Source organism: Bactrocera dorsalis, chromosome 2 (genome assembly GCF_023373825.1).
Source record: "Bactrocera dorsalis isolate Fly_Bdor chromosome 2, ASM2337382v1, whole genome shotgun sequence".
Taxonomy (NCBI): Eukaryota; Metazoa; Arthropoda; class Insecta; order Diptera; family Tephritidae; genus Bactrocera; species Bactrocera dorsalis.
In genome coordinates, this window is record NC_064304.1 from 25,921,444 (window position 1) to 25,944,344 (window position 22,901).

Sequence of the window (22,901 nt, forward strand, 5' to 3'; positions counted from 1 at the left end):
TTTTAATTTAAAGCGGAAAAATGGCAGACAGAAAGACCTGCAGCGTGCGCACCGTGTTGTGCAGGTAAGTGTTAGTACAAGTGTGCTTGTCTGTGTTTCATGCAGTGTGGCAATGTGCCACATGTATCTTCTCCGTGATCGGTTGGCGGAAGTGTACTTTGATTTTATTGCTCACTCCTCTACGTAAATGTAACAGTTATCATATGCGTGCAGAGAAAATTAATAAGCGAAGCAAATTAAAAAAAACAGCAAGTTGAAGTCCTGATTTTTGGGGATTTTTAACGACTCAATATATGATCTCACGAGTTCCCAGCTCAACTTAGAAATTTTCCACAATTCCATCGATGATGATGAGATGGAGAGCGAAATTTTTAAGATTTTGTATCGGAACTCTCACTGAGAGTAAGTTTGCTGGCCGCTAATCCAGTGTCTGACCAGGTTTTGTAGAAACGCATCTTTTCTTATGTGCGTGAACACAAAAACGTTTAAAAAGACATACAGGGTTTGTCCGGAAAGTAATAGCGAAGACGACTTAAAAAAATGTATTGAACCAATCGTTACAATTCTTTAAAAACTTTCAAAATAGGCTTCTTCTGCGTCAATGCAGCGCTACCAAAGTGATTTCAAGACGGAAAGCATTCTCCGGAATAGCCTTCAGAGCCGAAATCCATGCTGCTTGGATCCCCTCTGTCATCTCAAAATGCATGCTTTTCATTGGGTCTTTTCAGACAAGGAAACAAAAAAGTCTGGGGGGACATCTGGGATGTAGGGCGGTTGCGGAAGCGTCGAGATGCCGGCCACGGTTAAGTAGCTGTTCACAAGAAAGGCGGTGTGAGCCGAAACGTTGTTGTGGTGCAACTTCCAATCGGTTGCGATGTCCTATCGGACCCGATTGACCCTTCGTTTGAGTCTCTTGAGGACTTCCACGTAAAACTTGGCGTTTGACGGTTTGTTCGGGAGGAACAAATTCATGGTGGACCATGCCTTTGATGTCAAAAAAGACAATGAACATCGTTTTCACTTTGGATTTGCTCATTCTTTCGGTCTTCATCAGCGACCTCTTCCCGGCCCTCCAAAAAGACCTGGTTGCGCCGAAACACACCACTTCTTGCTAAATTAACAACTGGGTAAGCCTGCTCATATCAAATGTCTCTGTCGCAGATTTACCTAATTTCACACGGAATTTAATCGCGTATCTCTCCTCAAACGAAGGCTTCGGCTTACACCACTCACAAAAACACGTTGCGTGAAAAAGTTTGTTCTGACTCCCCAGTCGGTAAGCGCACGCTTGGAAGTACAGTCGCGACGGAAGAAAATCAGTCCTATTATATTCTGAACAAATCCTGTGACTCGTCATGTTTTGAACAACACCCCTTTTTTATCAGAAGATCTGACATTTTTTAAGTTAATCGTCGAAAAATAGATCAAGTTATTCTGCGCGGGTGTATTTTTTTCCGAAATGTGTCAAGTTGTCAAAAATGTTCCCTCATTTGGAGAAGTTTAACTTAAAAAAACTACTCAATCTAGAAACTATCCAGTCTCATCAAAATTCAAAGCTCACCGTTTATGACAGATTTCCTATAAACCTATAAACCCGAATATGTTAAGCTTAGACAGGAATCCTTTAAAGGTCAGCCAGCATTTGCTATAATTACATTAACAGTGAAAGAGTGCGAGATAACCCTTGACTTGATAGAAATAATCAAAAATTGAATAAAAGCACTCGCCGATTTTGAAACTGTGAACTGTCTAAAATGAGAAATCAATAAACTGTGTAACGGTGAAACACCTGATTGAGGTTCTTGGAGCTGTTCGTAGAATTTCGTCTTTCCACTCTTACGAAACCAAGGAATTTTCTTTGGCTGCGGAACACTAATGTATGGCATTGCATACAGCAAATTATCTTTCCGAAACTCGAATTTAAATATGGGTAGATAAATTGAAATAATAAAGTGTTGACGAATTTTCTGAAAGCCTTAAAAGTGGCCACTTCAGAGTGGAATAAATAATTTAAAAATTATTTTTGTTAAATGCAAAAGGGTACAAAAATCAAATGCAGGTATTACAAAAACACCAATAAAGTGTAATGTTTTAGGGTTGAGCATTATAGATTGTAATTTTTCTCCTTTTCTTATATATTTTTGTAGTTTGGTAAGTAATTGTATTGTTTTTAAGTAATTATAAAATTACGTTGCCTTCTCGTTACATAATATTTATACCCTGAACAGGGTATATTAAGTTCGCCGCAATGTTTGTAACATCCAAAAGGAAATACCAGAGACTCTATTAAGTATGTATATATTTAAATGATCAGCATAATGAGCTGTGTTGGTTTAGCCATAGTCATCTGTCCGTTTGTATAATACAAGCGAAATAATCCATCATTTATTGGGATATTGATTTGACATTTTGAATTTTGCATACGTTCCTTTTTCACAAAGAAGCTGTGCAATTGTCAGAATCAACGATATTGGGCATCTATAGCATATAGCTGCCGTACAAATTGACCTATGAAACTTAGGTAATTTGAAAAGATATCTTCACGAAATTGGACACAATTTATTATTCGAGGTAACAATACAATCTTCGTACATATCAAACCACTGTAGCATATAGCTGCTCTTTAAACTGATCGATCAAAATAAGATAAAGATTTTTTATACCCCTTTTACGATATAAAAATTCACTTATAATAATATCTGCAATAGATTTTAACGTTATTTTATTTTAATTTGCTGCTTCAGTCGTAACTAGTTATAACTCACGATCGTAGAGGTGCGGAACAAGATATTCTAGACCAGACCGGAAAAATAGTCTCCTTCGGCTACAATACAGCTTTTTGCATGGTCCAAAAGCATGTGGAACGAGTTTTTTAGCTCATTGGCCGGTGTGGTCGCCAGTATGCAGGTGCAAGCCTTTTGAATGGCTTCTATGTCTGCATAACGCTTTCCTTTCATGGGTAAATGCATTTTTCCGAAAAGGAAGAGGTCGCACGGTACCATATCAGGTGAATGCGGGGAGTAGTTAATGGTTAAAATGTGATTTTTGGTTAAATAATCGGTCAAAATGATGTCCTTCGAATGTTGGATTCTGAGCAATTTTTGGTCGTCAGTCAATTTGTGCGAAACAAACCGTGCACACACGTTTCGTAACCCCAAATGTTCGCTCAAAATGCGAAAAATCGATGTTTTGGAGATGTTCAATTCTATTTCCAAGAATTTCAAAGATGATTTCGGCTAAATTTTGATGAATTCACGCACAGTTTCGATGAAATTTTCGGTGATCACGGATTTTGATTGGCCCACATGTTGATCGTCATTTATGTCCTCACTACCACTTTGAAAACGTTGAAACCAATCGTGCACTCTGCTACTCTGAACAGGCAATCATCGCTATAAACTTGTTTCATCAATTGAAACGTTTCAGTAAAAGTATTACCAATTTTAAAACTAAATTTAATGTTGGCTCTTTGTTCGAAGCTCATTTTTGCACCGATAACACAAACATACTGACACTTAAATCGCAATAACTTCACTTCCAATCAATGAAATGTCATGAAATTCTCACTGGACAATCGTTAAAAACTTAATTGAAAGTCTAATCTATACTAGAGTCTTTTATAGGTATAATAAGCGTAGAGTCAAATTAGTATGATATTTTTTAATATATAACTTATAATTCTACAATTCTAATTTATACAAAGTTTAAAATTTATAATTTTTTTTTTTAATTTAAATAATCCACCGTTAAAGATATGGTAATTAATACGCTTAATTCTCTTCCGCACTGACTAGTTTCAATTCTTTAAATGGAATACTAATATTATATAACAATATATTTAACTTTTATTGCTGAGAACAAGAATATTATGGCTGCACTTAATAGTAATAATCGCCATGAGAACCGGTTACTAATTGCAAATCTACTCATATAAGCGTGGATTTGCATCGCAAATCAATTAATTTGCCACTTCTCAGTGAATTTGTTAACACAATTGAGCGCGATTAATGTTGGCGCGTTTCGCGTAGACAAATTTATGTAGCGCTCTTCAACTTTCTAACTCACACACATACCCGCACACTATATATACACATATATGCCAACATTTCCTAAACAGGGCGCTGTTGCTGGACATTCGTGTTGGCTAATAAATGAATAAAATAATTGTGCATATTTCATATCGTCAAGATTATTTTGATTTGCAATATTGCGATGGCATTTAACAAGACACCCGTGCAATAAAGACCAAGTGGTGCCACGCATTGTTCACCGCACACCAGCGAAGCCAACAGGCGTGCAGATAGGTGATCGCGGCCGCCACCGCCAATCGCATCGCTGCTGAGTGCATTAGCGTTGCTGTCCAATGACCGGTGCGTCAGCGCGCTCGCTCATTTATTACATGTGTCTGAGCGCTCACGGTGGAGGCGGTGGCAACGCTAAACTGGCACTTTTGCAAATGACTTTTTAACACGTAAATGTTGTATTAGTTAACAAAGTTAGTAGCCGCGGCTCAAGTTGTTCATAATTCGTTGAGTTCAACTGCGAAATTTATTGTTTTTATTTACCATAATTGCAAATGAAATAAATAGTGTAAGAAGTCATAGAAAAATGTGCAAGCAATTATATTTAGAAAATATTAATGCTTGAGCTTATCCAAACGCGTGTGTGCGGATGCATATATATTATATATACTTATTTACGATGCATAAAAATAAAAACTTATTTACATACATATATTAATTTTATTTGCCACACTGCCTGCCTGCCGGTTGCATACATATTTGGCTGTGGCGGCGCCATCGCTGCAATTGCTGCGTTTGGTAGTGGCATGTGATGGCTCAGCAGCAATGATGAAACGCTATAATGGCAACCGCAGCTAATGAAAAAAATGCTTAAAATGTTTCGCATTACGTTTATTGCAACAATTTTAGCGGCGCTGCAGCAGCAGCAGCAAAAAATGGAGAAATACGCCACACCAACAACAAAAAAAGCAATCAAATGCGAAATAACTGCGCCTTGGCTCAATGGCGGGCGCCTGGAGAAATGGTTTTTGAGTTGAATGGCGGCGGTACACTGTGACAGTGTGTCAGTGTTGATATTATTGGCACTAAAAAAAATATTGAAAACTTAATATTTGGTTGTCATGGCAATCCACTCCTGCGACACACTGCAGTATCCTGGTACGGTTGGAATCATTCCAGCAAAACTGCGGATATGGTATAAGCTACACATACGGTGGATAAAGGCGTTTTGTAGCGCTATGTGTCGGCCTCATGTAGAGAGGCACGCGTAGTTTCTTAATGTCGCAGTCACGTAGAAAGAACTCAACCTTATAATATCTTAAACCATCACGACAGGTTGGCAGTACCACCTGGCAGCTTGTCCAAAGCACAACACGGTTATACAAACGGCAGAACCGTAGAGACTTCACTATCGAAAATGTTATTTATCATCGAAAGAGCTCTTAAATATAAAGAAAACACTATTGGAATGCTCTTCGAAATGTTTGTAATATTCAATAACATTCCTACGGAATCTATTCTGAACAGTAACCAAATAACGAGGTGTTGATTCTGCTACACAATGTGTCAGAAACCTATGAATCTCTCGAAGGGTAAAAGCAAAAAGCAACGATGCTAAAATTATTAAGGAAGCAGTGGCGCTCCACAGACTGGAGTGATATTTCCGTTCCTAAGGACATTAGGGGTGAACAAACTGTTCAGAAACTTAGACGACAATGCCTCCAACATAGTACAATATGCAGACAACATTGTCATCTTAATAACGGAAAGGTCTCTACAGTCATTAGTAATATTATGACCGTCACTATCAATACTGCTCAGAATTGGATATCTGCCTTTTTCTATTAAAAAATACAAAATACCTCCATGGAAACTCCCTTCCAAAAATGGATCTCTACTTGCTCTCATTTATTATCCCAAGTTCCTTAGGGTAGTCTGGGACAGTAAACTGCTGTTGAAGCGCAAAAAAGAATAAGTTAGGCCAGCAAAGCGTTATATGCATGTACACAAATCCTCGACACTACCGGGAGAGCATTTTTCCTCTCTCATGTACTGGTGCTACCCAGCAGTGTCAAAACCAATATTTTTCTACAGGCAAATGGAAATCTACCTATTGAGAAGCGGAAGTTTGGCTGTGCATAACAAGAGCTTTAAGGACCACCCCAACGGCGATACTAAAATAGCCACCAATAGACCATTTGTGTGGTAAAATCGGCAGGACGTCTACTGGCTGTAGGAGAAGCTACTTAGTGAATTTTCGGGCATAACTCAGTTGGTTATGGCAGATTGGTAGGCACATACCACATGATCTCGCATTTCATCTTTGAAAGAATATTCAAGGTAATGTTAGAAAGTTGGCGTAAAGGTATGGTAGTCGGGCGGAATATATTAAAAATTTTTCAAGGTTGCTCGCATACCGGCGAGAAGTGTCTTTAAAGGCAGAGTTGCAGCGAAGAGTGTCGCCAGAAACAAGCGACTTAACTTTACTGGGTCGCAGGTCACAAATTCAATGAAATAGTAGAAAAGGTCGTCAGGACTGATCGGGTATCGTCCGATAACGCCACCGATACTGGAAAACCCATACACAAAGTTCATATTTCTGATCTTAATGAAGCATAAAAAGATCCCAAATATCGATAAGCTTGATTTTCTCTCAAAGAAAATTCTTATATTTGTAATTATTGAGAATGCGAAAATACATATTCAGCATTCGATAGATTATTTAGTGTGATAAATGTTGTTTGACTTTAATTTTATATAAGTATTTTAAAATTAATATCACCACAATTGAGAACCATTTGACCTCGTTTGATCTCATAGCCACTAAAGAAGCGTCCAGAAATACAACAAAGTATATTTCGATTAGCACCACTGTGCAAGCATATTGCATTTATATTTCTGCAATAGCAATTGCCACCGCCATGAAAACAATCATGCAAATTAAAACAAAAAAAAAACAACAATAACGCTAGAAATAAAATGCGGAAAAGGAGAAACGGAAATTCACCAAAAAAGTAGACGAAATCCATTCAAAGTGAATGAGAATACAAAATGCATTTTCAACTGGTTGGCGGCAAGCAATTTCAAATTGCCACTACAAAAATGTGGCAACATTGCAGCTATGTGGCACACACTACGGGGTGCTAACGGTGCCAAAGGCAGCACTAAAAACTACAAATAGTGCAGCAGTAGTCGTTGTAGCTATTACCAGCCATATTACCTTGCAGCGCCATGACATTTGGTCATTATGCCGCAAGTATGTGGTAAATACCAAAAAAAAAACAAAAACAACAAAATTAAAGGCTGAAAACCCCCATCAATACAAAAACAAATGCAGTGCAAAAACAGCTAATGCCATGACACCAAAAGCCGCACGAAACTACATCGGCCAGTTGACTGGCCAATCGGTCAGCCGGCCAGGAAAAAAGCGTCCACCGACCAGCAACCAGCGACCAGCGGTCACAAGCCGCTGAAAATGGCCAAATAAATCAAAAGTGTGCGCACAACCGTTAGTACGGCCGCGGCAGTACGCCGCAGACACCCCACAAGTTGCACAGTTGCGCGTAACCGCCACCATGCAACGCCGGTACATTGTTTTTGCTATTGCCATGTTGCATTTGCATATGCAGCCGTGGCAGTTGCAGCGGTAGCGACATTCTACATGCAAATACCTGGCAACAATCGCAGCGTTACAATCTCAAAGTGAGCGGAAAAAGACCAACAACTGCCAACAGCGTATCGCCAGCGCGAGACCAGCGTCACCAACTGCGAACACTGCTGCCCTGCTATGTGTTGCACCCCGCCACCTGCGAAGGCCTAGCACCACTATTCAAGCGCACCGCCGGAAGTGCTAAGTCGAAATTATTTTTTAGTGGCAACAGAAATACTTAGCAACGCAAAAAATTTCGCACACACACACACACGCACACATTCTTCATTTGCTTGCATACTTACAGACATATTTACTTGCAACTGCTTGTATTTACACGCTTATAAGGAGTTATACGCGCATTGCATGCTTGTCGGTCCGATTTCGCGAGTGGCAAATGCAAATGTGTAACGCGGCGGTGGTGGTGGCGGCAACGACGCGGTGAGTTGACTTCATAAGCGCTGCTAAAGTGGCCTATCGCAAGCGATCTGCCAGCAAATGTTGTAAATGCAACGCGGAATGTTTTCTTTATTTTTATCATGAAATACTATTTTTGCCAACATTAAACAGTTATGTATGCATATGTATGTATAGGTATGATATGTATATTGTTAGTCCTTATATTGCCAAGGTAATTGAGTAAAAATTGAAATATCTTGATAAAAGCCGTCATGTGGCAAGTACTCGTACAGTGGGTGTTGGCTTGAGTCTACCACACTAGAAGTGCGTCAATATTAAAGGCAATAAGTTTAGCTGATAACTCTGATTCATTCTATGAGTTTCTAAGCAACTAAAATTAAATTTAATATAAAAAGTGCAAACTTAACTATAAGTTCCGATTTGTCTGAATTTCGGTCTTGTAGGAAATCTTCAAAATTTTACTCTTTCAGCTTATCATACAGGCAGAATAATACTGCTACCAATCACATTGTATCATACCATTAGGTGTTGGAAAGGTGAGATTTTGAGCTTCATTTAGCCAAAAAAATTCGAGAAGTTGAAAAAAAGTTGCAGATGTTCAAAAATGAGTGAAAATAATGAAGAAATTCGCTATATTTTGAAAGTTTTGTATAAAAAAGAGAAGGATGCCACACAAGCCACCAATGAAATTTATGAATTTTACATAGACGATGCAGTATCAGCTCATGTAGCACAACAATGGTTCGCTTGCTTTCGTTCGGAAAATTTCGATGTGAAAAATGCACCTCGCTCTTGTCAACCTATCGTTGAAAAACTCGATGAAATTATGAAAAGGATTGACCAGGACCGTCACATAAGCAGCCATGACATCGCTAAGGAACTTAACATTCATCATCAAACGGTTTTGAACCATTTAAAAAAGGCTGGCTACAAAAAGAAGCTCGATGTTTGGGTACCACATGAATTGTCTGTGAAAAATTTAATGAACCGAATTAACATCTGCGATCCTTTGCTTCAGAACGAAATGAACAATTTCTGAAGCAAATGGTAACAGGAGACGAAAAGTGGATCAAATATGACAATGATGGGGGAAAAAGGACATGGTCCCAGCGTGATGAAGCTCAACAAATGGTCGCAAAGCCAGGATGGACGCCTTGAAAAGTTGTGCTGAGTGTTTGATGGGATTGGAAAGGAATCATCCACTATTAGGTACTTCAGCCTGATCGAACGATTAATTCTACATTGGACTGTCAACAACTGATGAGATTGAAGCAAGCAATCAAAACAAATTGCCACAACTGATCAACAGAAAAGGCTTCGTGTTCCATCAAAACAATGCTAGACCACACACATCTTTGATGACTCGGCAAAAACTGGGAGAGCTTGGCTGGGAAGTTTTGATATATCCACCACAGAGCTCTGACCTTGCATCATCGGACTATCATTTATTTCGGTAAATGCAGAACTCCCTTAATGGAGTAAAGTTGGCTTCAAGAGAAGCCTGTAAAAATTGCTTGTCACAGCTTTTCGCTGAGAAACCAGAAACGTTTTACACTGATGGAATAATGTCTTCAGCGGAAAAAGTGACAAAAAGTGATCGACCAAAATGGTAAATATTTAGTTTATTAAAGTTCATTATTAATATAAAAAAAATAAGTTGAAGTTTGACTGGAAATACGAAAAAACTTTCTCGGCTACCCTATATACAAGCTCTGTTGTGATGCCGTTACATCCTCAAAAAATCAATGTTAAGTTCTTTATGGGAACAGTGAATGGAGAACATAGAGTCATGAAATATTACTTTTTCGTACCAGAATTGCAGAGCATTGATGTGGACGATCTTTGCTTCCAACAAGACGGCGCTACATGCTATGCGGCTAACAAAACAATCATTTTTTTTTTAAGGAAACTTTTGATGAACGCATTATCTCATGTAGTGGGCGCTTGAAGTGGCCTCCAAGACTGTGTGATTTAATCTCGTTCTCAAGTACTTGTAGTCTTATTCTCACAAAATCTATCTCCAGTGCTAAACTCGAGGCTTTAAACCACTATGGCGCTTTCACAAAGATTTCAGCTTATACACATATACATATATGTATAATAGACGAAAAAGTTTGGAAATCTTCTAACGAAATGTCATCTGTCTTCATGTAGGCAGTCAATTTCAACGAATTTAAAATTGCTGCTCTATAACAATATATATTTATATCTAGATCTATATAGAAGTTGATGAAAGATAGGTATCAGTAATGCGTGCTTAAAGAGGTACTTATGTTTATGTTTAAAGATGTCTAATGCCACAAGGTAAAGATTTTAAGTTTCAGCCGGATCATACAGAGAAAGATGCAAGAGAGTCGCACTAAAAAGCTATACATTTTCATAAACAGTCACTTACCTGATGAGGTGGTGTATTGCTTCATGAGACTATAAGGCTTTAACCTAGAAAGTTAGATAATTGTAAAGTTTGCAGCATTATAATCCAGCTCAGTGCCTTGCGTACAAATTAATATATGTATGTATGAACTTTCTATATTTAATCGCATTGAATTAAAGAAAGCAATTATAAATGAAATTAAATATACAATATTTTTTGTGAAAGCATATAAGCAAGCATATACATTATTTATGTATGATTACGGGCTCTGCCACTACACCCTACCCGCTCACTACCCAATACTCCTAACCGAATGCATTTAATGTGTAGACATATATAATATTATTTTTATATAAAATGTTTATTATTGTGTTGTCGACCGACATGTAACGCTTCAAATTATTTGTACAAGCATGCTCTCGTACATGTGTATGCCCGTAAGTAAGTACAAATATATACAGATGTATGTACATAGTATTTATATCTACGGTAATGCAGCGTAACACGTTATGATAATCAGCGTAACACAAATGGAATGAAACATTAACGAAAAGCGAAAAGTACGAGAAGATCTCAAGTCAAAGTGTCAATCAAATAAACTGACAGGCACCACAGCACCGCCGCGCAGCCGCCACGCCCTGCCCTCGACATAACGAAAGGTCGTCGAAAAAAGCCACCATCGTCGAGGGTTGGCTGAAGGCAGACAAAAGCGCTATATCTAAATGATATTGCTCATAAGGTAGCCGACGCGCTAAAGCCACGCTGGGCGAACCAGCCGCTAGGCAAAGAGCCAGCCGGCCAGTTGGACAGACAAACAAACAAACAAATGAAATGAAATGAACAGTTGGAGCGCGCAGTAGGAGTATTAGCCTGGTGGTTAAACAAACGCTCAAACTCAGATGGGGCTTTGTGGTAATAGAAATGAGCCAATCAAACCGTTAGCTGGTTGGATTGCGCAAATAAAGCGTTTTTGGCATACAGCTGTGGATGCTGTCGTATAGCAAACAAACAGCTGCGTCATCCACTCTGGCAATTCTAAAACTCTAAGCAGAATGTGAATAAAGCGCTTTCTCAAAAGCAAGCGGTGTTTTCAAAGTATTGAAAGCCAATTTATATAAAATATTTATATTTTTTAATAATTTCTGAAAATTATAAAAAATTGTTAAAAAAAAAAATACAAAAATTGTTAAAACAAAATTTTATAAAAAATTGTTAAAAATTTATAAAAAAAAATGTTAACAATTATTTCGCCATAATTATTTAATAAATAGCTTTAAATGATTGATTTTGCATCATTTATCTTTGACAAAATTCGTTTTGACGCTAATGAACTTAAATTACTAGTAATTTGCTAATTAAGTATACTTACATAAATATATTTATATTTTTATTAGCCAACTTTGTCAACCCTTTTGCGGCGAATTCGCAAGATTTCCATTGCAAATCTATGCACTCGATTTTCATTCATTAAAAATTGCAAAAATAAACAACAAAAACATCGAAAGCATTTATAATTAATTAATAATTTACTAAAAGGAGTTTATGTTATTTATAATAATTAATATGACAATGCAGTCGCATGAACATCCATATGTGCATGTTGCAGCCAATTTACATAATTTTTTGCTTTAAATGTTAATTACTGATCGCTTGTTGTTTATATTTGATTTATGTGGTATTTTTGTGTGTCAGTGTGTTTTGCGAAATCGGATTTAATTATTGTCGGTAATGGGAGTATGTATGCAGATGTTTTTGCTGTTGTTATATTGAGTAATTGGCAAATGCCGGGTGTCAGTCGCTTTCAAGTGGTTGGCAGCAATTTAAAAATCCATAACATTTTGCTGATTGCTTAGTTAAATATTACAGTTTGCATGAAAAACAAGCGGAATTAAAAAAAATGTGTTAGTTTTGTCTTCAATACACTTTACTTTTAAAAGCTTATTCCATTTATTTGCTCCAGAAATCAATAAGAAAAAATTTCGATCTCACTCACCAACTTCCCTGAGACAAAATAAGAAAAATTAAGAAATTTTAAAGTGACTCTCCTGCGTTACCTCATAATGTTTTTAAAGAAATAGTATTCAATTGAAGCTTTGAAACCTGAGTTGTGGGACAAACGCTTTAAAGGGGTCATCCCATGTGACGTCCAGTATTTTTTTTAGGAATTTTTGAATATTTTGGTTCCCTGCCCAGTAAAGAGGTAGAGCTTTAAGCTTATTATCATTTATTAACATATATTTTGACAGTACAAATAATCTTATATTAGCAAAAAATAATAGGACTTTATTCATAATTTTAAAATTCTAAATTTATTCTTCAAAATATAATATATATGTCGTCCCCCTCAAATAATCTCGTTTGGCCCCAATATACTTGTGCCAACGTTTTTTCCAATTCTCTCACCTTTACAACGATATTCGGTCTATTGATTGTCTGTTTCAGGGGTCATAAGCATAAATCTAGTAATAATACATTTCATGATATCCTAGTACTCGGTAAGCATGGTTTCACAGACGTTTACGCGACGCTGTTTTTGAAAAAAAAAATAGTGATTTTGGAACCAATCGCACTTTCACTTTTCTCAGATCCAAATGATATTTCAAAATGATTTTCACTGATCCTTCCGACATTCCAAAGATGCCAGTACGAGTAAAATCTCTGACTGTTTATCGTCGATTCTCAAGCACCAATTCTTTTATTTTATTGACATGTTGATCATAAGTTGATGTTGATAGCCGTCCTGGTTCAACGTCAACGCGTGCTCGACCCTTTTTGAATAATTTGTACCATTCAAAAATATTTGCTCGCAACAAACAATTATCCCTTTTCCAAAACTTCGACACCAGAAATTTCATTCCGCACACAAAATTTAATGAAAATTCTTTGTTGAATAATTTCACGCATCGTAAAAATCGCTAAATGTAGTTCAGAAAGAGAAGCATATGCTAAAAACTATTGACTATTTTGATGTAACAATTGGCACAGATGTAACTGACAGTCATACGAACCTAGAAAAAAAATATTTCGACGAATAAGTATTCGCGCGAAACTTAAATCAAAAAGTCTTACTATTTTTTTGTGTAGAACATAAGCCTTCTGAACACCCTCGCCTCGAAAAAATTAACTCATACTTCCTCCACGATTCCTGCTGTTTGGTTTATCTGAAACAAAAAAATTGCATCGTTTTAATTTGTAAGCTTAAAGGCACGGAATGATCTGTTATCATAGTATGAATATATAAAAACTAAACGTTTGGGCTGGGTGTGCACTAGGAATTGAGTCATTCGCTTTAGTCGTTTTTGAGGAAGTTAGAAAAACACAGTAGTCGGAAAGTACCTAGTATCACTACTTTGGTGCAATACACTTAGCAATAGATTGAAATATGTTATTTCATAGATTTCCAAATATCTCTCTGAAAAAATTTTATTTTTAAATTAAATATTTGCGTTTTATTTCAAGTCTCTGGCATAATCCTTAAAAATGTTTAATGCAATGGAAACAAGACTTCTCTTTTTACATTACATTTTCAGTTGATTTCCAATACACCTAAAACAAAGAGCTAATTTCCTTCTTGAGCTAAATATGAAGAAAAAGTCAAATATAGAAATTATGATTCAGCAAATGGAAAGAGAATGGAGCCGTGTGTAGAAGTTCACGTAGAAGAATTCACAAGGAAGGTTCTCTGACCGCCATTCACTTGGGAGTGACCAGAAACAATTCTTTTACATATTGCTCAAGCAGATCACGACTACCGGTGTTAGACGAAGTATCGTCTGAGTAACCAAAATTATCCATTTGAAGGCGAGCTAATGTGAGAAGGCGAAATATCTCTCCCCAGACTTGTGCGCTGGATTTGGGACCCGCCACGTAAAAAAACTCCACTAATGAAAAGAACGAAACAGCCTTGGATACAGCATACATATGTAGTTTTGGAGATATTACCATTTTGTAAATATTTATTTATTTACTGTGATCGGCTGGACTTGAACATTTCATTCTTATATATATTTGTCGTATAAAGATTGCAGAAATAAAATTTTCGGTAACAAATTTAATTTCTTTAATTTTTTTTCGTAAAAAACGACTTTATTTGGAAAGCAGCCCTTTTGTTAAAAATCGAAATTTTGACTTCTCCTCCGATCATTACCCATATTCGTCTTTCGAAATAACATTTTTTGGTCTTAGAATTTAAGATAATTTTAAGCAGAAAAAGCTTTCTCGCCGCCAGACAAATTTTAGAGATCGACAACGGAATCAGAGAACTCAAAAATTTTTAGTTCAGTTTAACGAATACAAATTATTTTTATTTATTCCTTAAAAAGCATGCCTCTTCACAAAAAAGAAAAAATATGAAAAGAAGCTCATTTTTACTAACTTGCAATTAGACATTATCGCTAAATATACTTCAATATCGTTTTCAATCGTTTCAAACAAAAAAAAAATTCACAAGTTGCCACAGCTGCAACTTCACCGACGTGAAAATAAAACATAAAGGCCTTAAAGTGCCGCTGACAGCATCTCTTAATTGTTCCTCACTTAATAATTTTAATCCAAATATTATTCACGACCCAATATCACTAATTAAATGTGCGATATGTAAATGCCATTTTGAAGTGCAAATTTTATTTAATGTCAACGCCGATTTCAGCTCGAAAGCTACTTAAGCAACACAGCTACTTAAAGCCACAACAATGTATAAATTCATATGGAAGCGGGTACCGTTGAATCAACAAAATAACCCAACATATGCTAGCAGCATATAATGTATACATTTGTATATGTACATATATACAGTTGTATATATATTTAAGTATGAAATGACAAGAAAAATTAAATCCGATATTTATTTAGCGCATTTCTTTCTAATCATGGCAGGCAATTAAAATTTGCATAATAAAATTTAAAATGATAATTTTGAATAATTAAAAATGCATAATTTATAAGCACAAACAATGCACACGCACACACACCAATGCAGCAGCGTTAAGAAATTAAGAAACAGTTTTAATTCGAAAACGAAATCCATAACATCTGGATGTTTTATTTATGCCAAAATAAACAAGAAATCAAAAATACATTTGGCTCAACTACAGCTGGATGCGAGACGAGTTTGCCGCGAAGCCGCGTGGCGTACAAAAAAGCGAATATTTAATAAAAAAGGAGGCAGAAACTTAAATGAGAATACTAAAATACAAAAGTAATGCTACAATTAACTGTCTGTGAGCTGTGAGAAAACGGTAAAATAACTTGGCTTCCTTATGAAATTTACAAAAACAAAATGTGGTTTAAAAACTCAACAAACCAATATATGTACATGCATACATATATACATATCTATATATTATCCATAGCAAAAACTTTTCAGTAGAGATGAGCGCTCTCGCCTATAATTAGTTGTGTATGAAAGTGCATATTAAAATTAACATAATCATACTATTTGGTAGCTAATACCGGAGCACATGCACGGTCGCTTCAGCAATGGCACTGTAGCCAAAGGAACGCAACCGCCCCAACGTGGTGAGCTAATGATGGAGGCCCCAACTTAATACAAGTAATGATAATGACACATCATCAACACGTCAATTCGACGCGCATGATCAACGCCAGGCAAGGCAACAACAACAACAACACTCCTCATCTTAACTCATTTTGGATGCAGCGGATTAGCTTTGTAGTTGCATTCGACAATTAAATGGCTTAGCGCGAGTGCGTTGAGGCGCAAAGCGGCACACAAAGAACAATTAGACACGTGTGTGCCCAATGTGAGCAGAAGCTCCACAGGCACAGCCGTCGTCGCGAGGTGCAGAGTGCGCAATTTATTGACTGTTAATTATTGACGCTGTCACGCGAAGGCTAATGCAATGTCGGCGACGTTTAGTCCCAACTATTACATAAATTCTAGACAAATTAGCATTAGGGATTTGGAAATTTATAACAGGTTAAATGGCTGATAATTTGTCTCTTTAATCTCTCACGATCACAATATTTTTTCCCGAGTGATATTAAAACTTCATGTTCATGTTTCAGTTTTTTTTTATTTAAATGCATATGTATGTGTGCAGAAAGTCCTTATTTATTGTAGTTGCACAAGAAATTCGGTTTCGAGTGAAGAAAAACAAGTTTCCGATATGAACCTGCTAGTTTTTCTTTTTTAGAATTATTTTAAATAAGTTTTTATTATAATTTAATGCCGAGCCGGCATAACTTTAGCTCGCTTGCAATAAATTTCTTTATTCAATAAATTTTTTGCCCATAAAGTTTCGAAAATTGTTTTTCAAAATTTTTTGTAGATCACATTTTTATATATAATTACTTCGTATCAGTATAAATAGAGAAAACCATTAACGAAAATTAAAGTTACAAACTCCATACCGACCTATACATACTATATACAAATGTCTTCCAATTATTACAAGATGTTGCCAAGGGATGCTTCATCTTACATATTTCAACGGGCATATGATATCTGAAGCTGCGATACTAGTATTGAACTCATTAACAGTGCATTCAGGGCTGATCAAGGAGTGCCTAACCTCGTTATCAATAGTAACGAATGTCTTTGTGATAAGGCTGGTATGGGTGACAGGCCACAGCGTAAAGTTGATGAGCTAGCAAGAAAAGACATCCTAGAATCCTATAAATGCTATGGGTAGAATGGGAGCGGATCTTGTGCTCTACTACCAGATAGCTGGGCTTCGCGGAAGCTTGGCCAGCGCTGCGCCACCATCGGTACATGCGCTGTCGCAAAAGCCTTTTAGCCCAAAATCTCTTTTCCCTCAATAAGGTTAACCGCTCCCTAGTTTTGATAGGCTGAGAATACTTCCAGACACCATCTGCAGGAGCTGTATGGAAGAAGATGAAGTAGAAACAACTCAACACTTCCTTCTTGACTGTCCCGCGTTTGGGAGGTCAAGTCTAAAATACTTGGGAGCGTTTCAAGATTGTCTGAAAAATCAAATCAACACCCCAAAAGTAAAATTGTTATGTTTCGGCCACATGTTTTAGTTAGTTATGTTAAGGGTCGAGTCGAGAGTTTCCGTTTTGACACAAGCCTCTACTCATTACTTGTTCCATCCATGAGCACATTATATTTCTATATCACATATTTATATTTAGCATTAGGACATGAGAACAGTTCAGTAGTAATCATTTTGCTGTTGTGTAACTAATGTACAGTACAAGTGACGGACCTCAAAGAAAGGAAATCAAGGATCCATACTTAGACCAAGTCTATACAACGCCAGCAACGATGGAATTTTAAATCGATGAAATGCAAGACGACTGCTACCTCGTTGGTTATGAAGATGGCATCGTTCTTTCAGAAGTCATCCAAACGACGAAAACCCTAAAATATCTCATTTTAAGAATGGATAACAAATTGAACAAATAAAGTCAGCCAATACAACCATTTCAATATCCAGACTTATGTCAAATACCGCAGGTCCGCTTGCAAGTAAAAGGAAACTGTTCATAGACGCAAGAGCCGACACATAGGACGTGAAACACAGTCGGAAAGTACTTGCTAAGGTGCAGCGAACAGCAGCCTTGAGAGTCACCTCGGCATATTGCACCGTTTTCGAATCCGCAGTGTAATTGATAAGCTGTGTCATTCCAATAGATCTACACAGAGGAGAAGACAAGTAGGGCTATGTAAGAAGGAAGGAATTGTAATACACATGACCCCAAGACAACAGGCGAGGAAGCGAACATGTAAACACTGGCACAATTTTTTGACAACTAAACGCTAAAGGAGTTGGTCCGCCAAACTAATAAAAAGATAGAGAAATGTGGCACAGTAGGAAAAAGGGCGAGAGAAACTACTACTTTTCACAGATGCTCTTCGGTCATGGGTAACATAATACCAGTACAACATGAGAAATAAAGAATGTCCTGCATGTATTTACGGAGATAAACTACTAGATGACGCCGATGGGGAGATGCAAGGAAAACAATAGAAAAAAAGCTTGAAGAACCCATTACTGAAAACCTAGTTGAAAAATGTTAATCAGTGACGAAAACTTTAAACAAATAGTCTCGTATATAAAAAATGTAGAACGCACTAAAAAGAGAAATGTACGCAAGCACCTCGACCCCGTAGAATTCGAGTCAATAAAAGATGAGCCAAATATTTTGATGGTGGTCACAAAGGCGTAGGCATGCCTGAATGCAAGGAGAGTAGAAACTCACTTGCAAAAGGTCCATCTTGGAAACCTTGCCCTGAAGTAATACGAAAGCGGTCCGGAAGCAAGGGAAAATGTTATGTAAACAAGACAGTGCTTTACTCGAAGAATGACTATCCCTATATGATGCGAGGGAATTTAAATCCATTTAAAGCATATTTCGCACACATTCCATAGTGCACCATGAAAGTTGCCAGCAATTAATTTATCAGAACTGCACGCATGCGCACAATTATAACCAAGTAGAGTATATGCACTTCATTGCCATCTTTAGGCAATTTCTCATTTCAGATAGACTACACACAGCGGGCTTCAGTCATCGCCCAGACATATTTGCGAATTTTTTTGAATATACCGAAGATTAATGAATAAGCCAGCAATGAGGGTTTCGAGCCTGAAGGCATGTATTAGCGTATCGTTTTGCACGCAACTCAAAATATTGATTGAAGCATGAAAATGCAAAAGCAATTAACGACAAAAAGATGAAGATGAGGTTGGCAATGATGACGCCGTTAACAAACGCACATAACAAAGCTGAGACACTCCCACATTTATAATAGTTTTAAAATCATTTATAATTATTTCAAATTTATTTGAAAATAATGTTAATTGATAGCAATGTTATTGAGGTACAAATATTTTCGAAATTTATTTTCGCACGTACATTTTTCCAAGCTTATAAGGAATGTTTTCGTATAATTGACAAATAAATTTGTTGGTTGGTTTGGCCGGGTGTCCCCTCACAGTTTTGTTATGTGCTTTCATTTATTGGTAGAATGTTCAGAAGAGGAGGAGGAGAGAGAGCTGCGATAGCTTTTAGAAAAGTCCTTTTGGCAGTGCTAGTATGTTGGCTAAAGTTATGAAAAAATTAAGTATTTTTTTCCAAAAAAAATTTTTCTTATTATATCAGCTGAGTGGAGGCCAAACACATTAGTTCGAAAGATCAATATATAAATAATTGGTTTCTGCATTTTTCAAAGTTAGGCTCTAAAATCGAAATATTTTTCGAATTAGAAAATTGTTCTCAAATAAGTAAAAAATCAGTATTCACATCCCAAATACCTACCAAAAAATATCGGGTTTGCCATATATTATACATTTCTTCTTTTTAAATAGTAAATTCTGTTTCATAAAATTTATTACATTAAAAAATGAATAAACATATTCCCACAATGTCTAGCTAAAACATAGAGCCTCAAGTTTATTACATAATACTATAGTTTTTGAAGAAAAAAGTAAGAATAACCTAATATATTGATTGATGCGAAATATCATTAACATATCACTTTTCTAAACTTTACTAACAATACCGTTAAAATAATAGAAACTTAACACTATATTTAACGAACTTAGCATGATTTTTTCTTAGGTCTGCCATTTCATATTTCAACATTTTAATCGAAACTTCATAAATTCATGCTCTTCAGCAGGAACGTATTAAATTTCGTGAAAGATCTATGGCCGTGCTCCAGAAAACATGCGAAACTCACACTTCAGTGACAGCTGCACTGTCAATGTGACAGCCAAAGCCCTTTAAAATGCTACAAATATCAAAAAATGATGCGCTAAAAATAACAGCAACAAATAACAAGCAGCGGACCTAAAATACAAAGCCAAATAAATCTACACTAAGGACTAACTAAGAACAAAACGTAACAATGCGGCTAACAGATTGAACCTTTATATTCGTAGAAAAGTTGCTACTAAAAACCAAAAGAAAAACTTAAAAGAATGCCAACAAACGTATTGAAAAGATGCCAAAACGAACGAGCAATCAATTGAAATCAAACGATTTTGCCGCAACATTCATCGAAACAACCATTGAGGCTGTCAACGCGAAGTGTCATTTCGCTGCGCTTGCCCAACCGGCCTTAGGCGCTGATGGCAGCATCGACGATGTGGCATGGAAATCCACATATCCTTAAAAACAATATCAAAAGCAACGCCAGCGGCAGTGGCTTAACGCTCGCCTGTACTTTTACATACGCTAGTTATTGACGGCGTAATGCGTACAGCAGCGCCTTTTGTCGGCGAGTAGCTGCACTACATCAGCCGTCATATTTCTTGCGCCATGACATGCGCCGCTCAATGGCTCCGCTCGCACAAACTAACCGCCTATTTGGCCCGCTTGCTTCCACACACACGCTGTAAGCACAGCAAAAACAAATAAACTATAGCAACAACTGACAGCTGCGAGACGGCAACTCGTCAACATCAACCGCACAACACACACGAGCGAGCGCACAAATGTGAGGCCTCTTTTCAGTGACTGCTGCGCACACACACACGCACGCACGTTACATGCCGTGCACCCAGCCCTATTGTGCTGCTCTTATTGCTTTCTTTTGCCACCATTTAACGTGTACACTGTACTCGCTCGACAACGCGTGCGCTCTCTTTCTCGCGTGCTCACTTTACGTACTCGTTACGGCAGGGTGCGCTCAACTCCGCCTACTTTTCAATATGGCCTGCGCGCTGATTGGCCACTCACTCGCAATCATTTTCATTGGGCGTTCTTCGCGTTGCTTTGTGTAGGCTCGTGGCGTCATTGCAGTACTGGTTTGTTTTTGTATGCGAATATTTGACGTGTCGAATGATCATTTTGCATTTTACTATTGTAATTTTTCAACTTCATGCTTTTCTGTTTACATTTCAGCGCCGCACGTTTGCAGCACTGGCACCGGTACAGGCACACTTTGGCCTCGCCGCTTGGCAAAAGGCAAAAGGAAAGTCTGTTGGATATTATAAACAATTATTATTCAAATTGCATTCAATGCTCACGCAATCGCAGCTGTGGATAATTGTGATTAATTTGTAAATTGTTTAAATTGCATTTTATTGTAATTTGTTTACATGTTACATAGGCAAGGCAATTATAAATCGCACATTGCTGTTTATTTTATGTGCGTTCTAATCGTGGTCGCCTATGCAAATCAGTAGTTGTAAATACAATGTTGAATATGTAATGTTTTTAATGGCGATTAGCGCAATTGAATTATCATACAACTAATTACGAATTATTAAAATAGCATGAGTTTAATTATAATAGCTTTATCGGGCAAATAGTTTGTTAGCAAAGTGCTTTAAGCAATGCATATAATTTAAATAATTAATATGTTAAGCGGCACACCCAGTGGGGAATTAATATTCAAATATTTCGTTAGGCCATGCCTTTAAAAATGGTATATTAAAATTTTAAATCGAAATCTTAAATAGTTTTTGAGTTATCGAGTTACCTAAAATGTAACTGCTCAGTTCAGATATCTCCTCAGTTTGTAATTACACGCGTTTTACTCTAAACAACATTTTTTAAATTTTTGTGATTACTCGGAGTCCAATGATTCAATGACTACAATTTTTCTTCTTTTGTATCAAAGGAGATCACGCGATATCTCACTTGGTTCAGTTTTACTACCAACGACATTAGGAGTCTCATTTTGGCTTCGAAAAACAACTTTTTCAACAAAACAAAACTCAGAAATTTTAAGAGCAACCCGCAATTTGGTCCCAGCTAATTGTCTTGCGTTGGCACTGTCTGGCTCGAGGTAGCACTTTGGCTCGAAATTACAGGAATTATGGTCATTCTGAAATAAAATTCGAATTTTGGTCAGAACAAAAAAATATTTAGTCATTGTCGAAGAATTATATACAACAGACATGATCAAAAAATTTAACTTCGGAGGCACACGATTAAATTTTTCGAATTTTGGCGTGTCAAAAATAGAATATAAATAAAATACAAAATAATATTTTACGAATGCCGTTATTTTCTTGATTTTCAATTTAAACAATGTCAAGATTCATCAACAGAGAAGGCTGAAATCATTTAAGCGCAGAGAGATCTTCCCGTTTAGAGCCGTCGGAGATCGCCCGTATCTCACTCGATTAATTTTACTGAGTATTCTTAAAATGTGTATAAATATACACTTTAAATTGTAAAACCATTGGGAAAGTACTTTTTTATTCCCAAAAATCACCCTTTTTTTCTATATAAGCTCATAAAGTAATCAATTCTTTCTCTGAGATACAGATCAGAAGGGTGTATAACGTAATGCCGACAATCAAAATCTCGAAACTTAGAATCCCGACAGTCAAAATACCGACAAATCAAGAAAAGGTGGCGTTGTTCGCCTCCGGCCACGAACACGCTCAGGATCGTAACCCTTAGTCAGTAGAATTCTCTTTCTGTGCTTCGATAGAAACATGAAATAGAAATATGTATATACACTTTCTCCTTCATTGTGCAACTTTCGCAA

At 36.9% G+C, this 22,901-nt stretch overlaps 1 long non-coding RNA gene across 2 annotated transcripts; it reads left to right on the forward strand.

Moving 5' to 3' along the window:
- Positions 1-4,487: 4,487 nt before the first annotated feature.
- Positions 4,488-12,332, forward strand: LOC125776256 (uncharacterized). Of its 2 annotated transcripts, none has more exons than XR_007421548.1 (3): positions 4,488-10,241; positions 10,305-10,356; positions 10,410-12,332. It is a non-coding gene; the product is annotated as an uncharacterized LOC125776256 (long non-coding RNA). The 2 variants fall into 2 exon arrangements; XR_007421547.1 differs by having other exon boundaries at positions 4,489-10,241; positions 10,416-12,332.
- The last annotated feature ends 10,569 nt before the right edge of the window (positions 12,333-22,901 follow it).